Raw genomic sequence first — 6,000 nt, forward strand, 5'->3', positions numbered from 1 at the left:
CTGAGTGCCGAAAATCAAAGAGGGGAAAAAATGAGCAAAAACAAAGCCTGACCCGACGGGCCAATTCCGCGTATATGGGTCACGAAGGGAATTAATGAATGAAGACACTGTCTTCACCAGCTCTCTTTATCGGCCGCATTCGCCGCCCTGACCGTTCAATCTCATGGGTTTCCATACAGGCTACCCATGCACTATGCGCTTTGTCTTACCTTGCCATTTATTGGCTTCTCTCGATAATCGTCTAAATCCTGGCAAACAAATCATCAATAATAAATGGCAGCGATTCGAATCGAGTTTCGTTTTTTCAAGATCTTCGTATCACTGTAGTCAGAGATCCATTTGGCATTCTGTCGGCGGTGCTTTTGAACCAGGATTTGGTTAAACGAGTTCTGCGCAAAGCGGATGACTGAACCGACCGACTCTGCCTGTTGGCAGCAGTGAGAATTCTTCAAAAATGGAAAAAGGATCCGGAGGCGAACAAAGAGTTGGCCATGGTCCAAAATTCGGCTTCATCTACATCTAAATCTACATATCTGCAACGAATGTAACGGTTAATGGTACTCGCGAGTGGGCGTCAAATATGCGTACAGGGGGTCAGCAGGTTCGCATCTCAAACGTAAATTAGCCGACGATGCTTTCCACGAGTCATCATCGGGGGCGTTCGCTTCGGTGATTTTCAGCCGACCATCGCTTCGCCACTACACGCGGTTTCGCGAGCTTAAAATTTTCTCTGGCAAAAAAACCTTTGAAATTTCTTTTTTCTTATTTTTATCTTTATTTCTCATTTTCTTTTTATATTCTCGAAGAGAAAAAATGTCAAGACTTTGGAATGCTGACTCATCGCGCTCTGATTAAATTCACTTCGAAGCAACGAATTCGACAATGTCGAATTGGACAAAGAATGCGCAGGAAATTCGACCGCAATTTTTCTGTTCTCCGTTAACTAATTTCTTTTCAATTCATGGTGCTTGGGTACCGTTTGATACATCGTTCCGCAACCACCGGTGAGAATGGACTGAGCGAATTCAAAAGAGTCGTTTATAATAATCGCTAACTGGTATCGCCTATTTTCCTTCTTCGGTTTTTATATTAAGTCGGTGGTTGGAAAGAAACTGATAATTGGCAATTGAAAATCAGTGTACTAAGTATGATTCGCTGTTAAATAAGTCGTATAGAGTTTTGGAATTTAATCCGTGTCTGAATCACTGCACGTGAGTTATAATCGAAGCACACTGTTGAGTCTAGCTCGCTTGATGATGCATTTCAACGTGGGCAACGCTCCATTTATAAGTTGCGAGATCACTTATATAGTTTGTCTGGAAAAAATTTTAACACACACAATAATTAGATACATGTTGCAGTAATAAATCAGTAACTTTATTCTGGCTCAGTGAAAATATTCGTGATCGTGTTCGTGAGTGAGGTGAAGATGGTTTTCCGTATGAAGAAAATTAGGTTCATCCGTCAGCTGATAGACACCGTGAATTTTCCTCTGCCTTTGAATTTGATGGCAATTCGAAAGCAAAAAGCTCGTGGTTTACTGTACCAAGGGAGTCTTGATCTAGACAGCGACGACAGTCATGTGAACCGGATTCTACGACCGCAGCTGTCTTCGTGTCGAGTAGAAATTGTCTTCTCTTCTTTTCTCTTCTCTCCTGACGTTCTCCTTTGCTCTTCGTGCGAGTTTGTGTCACGAACGCGTATTAACTTGACGCGTAAAAAGTTGAAAAAAGTAACGTCCGGGCTGCAGACTCGGTTTCATCGTAAGTTTGAGATCTCCGAATGCTGAAATTCAAACGATTATAGATTAAGTAGACGTTTACCGTACCGAAAAACTCATTGATTTTACTTCGCGTTATGACTAATTACACCAGCATGGATTTCCGTTGATACGATTTTTATTTTGAATTAATCGTTATCGATCATAATTGATTGTCATTCTATTTTGTATATCACACTTTTTCCGTCTTCTCAGAACACCTGTGAAATAAATTTTATAATTTAATAATAACCGATTGAGCAACTCCTGCCATCTAAGATATTGAGAAATATGTTTAAGATGCACACTCGCGGCTTTATTTTAGGATCGTAAAAGAAGAGGAATTTTGAGAGGGTGGAGCAGAAGAAAAAAAATGTTTAAGAAGTAAGAAAAAAGAAAGAAAAACGATCGTTGGAATAATATTTTTCGAAACTCTTTCGTTATATCATTGACCGATCACTTGGCTCGGGATAATATCTTCGACTAAAAATTAACCGTGTGATCATGTGCCGAGTTAAGCTTTGAACCGAAAGGGGATATCAGCTATAAATAACAAATTTTCAAACGGATTATACAAAAACGTATCTTCAAGTATTTTATTCGGTCCGAAGGAAGAGCAATATAATAAAAAACAATTTACGTTATTGTCAGTGCGAATCGGTCCAAGTTCATTTTGTGCACACCAAGAATGAAAGATAAAACCGTGAATGAATCGGTGAAACGGGCGATGAAATGTGTAATAACCGCAGACTTCGGCGCTGTAAAGAATGTAAAAATAACGACAAAAATAAGAGAATTAAGAAAACTGCAGCGGATGAAGATAAGGAAAGACGAAGACGGAGACGCGGAACATGGAAGTCAGATTCGAGACGTTATGCGGGAACCCGCGAATAAATTTATCATGCAGCCCGGCATTGGTTTTCAATAAACGAAAATTGTCTCGGAGGAGAAGTGTTAATGGAAATACGGAGTGTGCTCCCCGTTTCCTCGACCTCATCCTCATCCTCTTCTGTCCTCCCTCCTATGCTGGGCCACACCGGGCCCCGGGTGCCCTGGACCCCGCCGCGACAGCTGCCCTGATTAATGAGGACGACGGGGCGGCGTCTAAGAAATCTTCGTCGAAGGTCAGAAAGTTGAAGCGTTTCACGCTGTCGTCGTAGGCAACCTGGGGAAAATTAGGGAGGCGAATAGTACACGGAATTAACTGCCAAATATTAACGAAAGAAAGACGAAGCTAATACTGATAAAAATTTCATTTGTCATAGTAGCTAGAAAAATTGAGTAAAACAGATATCGTTGAAAAAACCTGTTTGAATATTGTTGGAATTACGAGAAACGAGGTACGCCTAACCATTTTGCGATATCGTCGATCCTTTTTTGGTAATTGCAACGCAAAATCAGTTCCTGAGCTTTACTCTGCTTTTTTAGTTAAACAAGGCTTCAACGTCAATTTATCGTTGCACAAGCGTTAAAATTTCGCAACAGTTGCAAGAAAATCTAGCAACAGCGATCGTAACGAGAAAGAATAATAACGGATACCAGACTTTCCGGTAACAGATAGAAAACTAATTTTCATTTTCTACCTGGAACTATATTTTTCGATTGTGGTAAAAAATGAAAATGCTTAAGGACTGAGCGGTAACCGGAAATAAAAATTTCTCTCAGTGAAACTCTTTAGTTATAATTTTCTAACCATTTAAAGCTCTGAGTAAATGACTGCTTTTTCAACTTACAGTTCATTTGCGATGGTAAATTACAGCCACATGCGGCATTTATTATATTTTAGTAATAAGCTTGGACCCCAATTGTTAATCGTGCTTTTACTGATTCCCGTAGAGTGGTTCTAATTCATACCACTAAACACGTGAGTACAATCTTGATTCGTTACCGAAGAACCACCGTAGCGAAAAATTTCAGCAATTCCCAGAGTGACTATTGAGGAAAGACTAACAGATTTTTTTACTCTTGGCGCAGAGTGGAGCCGGAAATTGGAAAGATTGTTCGAGAAGTGAGTGTTCCGCTTATATTCCCTCTTGGGGAATATTGTCGAGGAATGTGTCGGAGTATTCGGGTTCACGGTTTGAGACGTTCTCAGAGGTCGATTCCTAACTCACTAACCACTTTCGGTGAGGGTCGGAGCTAAGAAGCTGCAGAGGACGACGTTGAGGGTAAACAATTATAGATGAGATCGTTATAGGTATATGAGTACGAACCGAATTCTTTCTGCATCGGTGTTGCAGTAAAAATCTAGTTAAAACTTGTGGAAACCATTAGTGGAACCCACTTAGCAGTTTTTAGCCAAGTTTACTGCCTCCAAAAAATTTGTGACTAGATTATCATATCGTGTAAGTATATAATAGGAGGTAAAGTGTATCGCATTAGTTGTATTTACACGGACTGTACATTCGTAATGCAACCTATAATATACATATATTTAAACTTGAATTAATATGAATTTTTCAAGTGAAGTTGGTATACTGAGAGAAATTTTTAGTTCCGGTTACCGCTCGGTCCTTAACTATTTTCATATTTTACCACAATCGAAAAATATAGTTCCAGGTAGAAAATGAAAATTAGTTTTCTAGCTGTTACCGGAAAGTCTGGTATCCGTTACTATTCTTTCTCATTACGATCGCTGTTACTAGATTTTCTTGCAACTGTTGCGAAAATCTAACGCTTGTGCAACGATAAATTGACGTTAAAGCCTTATTTAACTAAAAAAGTAGAGTAAACCTGAGAAACTGATTTTGCGTCGCAATAACCAAAAAAGGATCGACGATAGCGCAAAATGGTTACGCGTACCTCGTTTCTCGTCATTCCAACAATATTCAAACAGTTTTTTTTAACGATACCTGTTTTAGGTATCGAATTTTTCTAGTTACTATAAAAAATGAAATTTTTCTCAGTGTACAAGCCGTAACGTTTCCGGAGATTTAACTTCAGCGCTCGAAAATATAAGATCAGAGAAGAGTCACGAGATCAATTTAGACAAAGTCTCCATATGCGTGAGGTACCTGCATGCACATGCATATACATGTAGAGATAATCGAGTAGTAGACTAATTTATAGCATATGTGTCGCCTGAAAGATATTCTTAAAATTTTCCCGCAGTTCGCTGAATGGTTGGTGGACGATATATAGAAGCCGGAAGTACGGTGTGAATCTGTCGGTGGTAGTTGAGCGTCGCGTCGCGTCGCGTCGAGCTCGAGTTCGTGTAAGACGCCAGTCCGCGTCTGTCGGCGTCTTCTAGTCTTCGTCGTTGTCGTAGTTTCGCCGTCGGCATCTCTAGTCGTATCTATCGGTGCGCGAACCACCCTTGTATTATGCCCGGCTGCAGAAAGGGGTGTCGACTAGAAGAAACTCGGGAAAAAAAAAAACAAAAAAAAAACAAAAAAATACCGCCACCCTCGTTGCGTAGGTAAAGTGAAAAGGGTTGTTTTCTTACGATTTATGATTAGATTTTTAAAAGGGTTCAAGTAGAACGACGACGGGACTTTTTATAGAAACGAAACGCGCGCATTGAATTCTCTGATGTAGTCTTTATATTCATGTGTATATATATATATATATATATATATATATATATATATATATAATATGTATATGCATGGTATGGTAGATATATATATATATATATTAGTCTCGGGAGATAAGGGACGACAGCGACGCGTGATATGTCTTCTCTTCACTTTTTTATGTTGAGAGATATCAAACTCAGCTATGGTAGCAAGGCAGAAATTATGTTATGCATAATTGTAACAATTTATATAGGTACAAGGATTAGGTCAGTGTCTATGGGATTATGTACGGTATAAATTGAGCAACATTCGTTGCAGTTCGGACGCAAAATGGCCAGCTGAAATGTCTTTTGGTCTGATGTACATACGTAGATATCGTACGTAATACCGTATTCCGTTTCGTCGCCGCCCCTTCCATCGATATCACCTTTCAGTCAGCCAGTTCCACGCCCCGTAACTTTCCCAAGGACTCTTAGATTAGCGGGTAAGATGATTCAAGAGCTTAGGTTTCACAGAATCCGCCCCGCTGGCGCCATCGCGACAAAAACTAAAATAATCAAGCGTGTCTCCTTTTCCCTGTGTCTCTCTCTCGCTCTCTCTCTCTTTCTCTCTCTCTCTCTCTCTCTCTCTTCCTTCCTTCTTCCCCCCCACCGACCATCTTCGATGTAGGCGGAGATCGCGATAAATCACAGCTTCTACAACCGAACGATGCCCACCGATTCT

The sequence above is a fragment of the Neodiprion pinetum genome, chromosome 4 (assembly GCF_021155775.2).
Source record: "Neodiprion pinetum isolate iyNeoPine1 chromosome 4, iyNeoPine1.2, whole genome shotgun sequence".
In the NCBI taxonomy this organism is placed as follows: domain Eukaryota; kingdom Metazoa; phylum Arthropoda; class Insecta; order Hymenoptera; family Diprionidae; genus Neodiprion; species Neodiprion pinetum.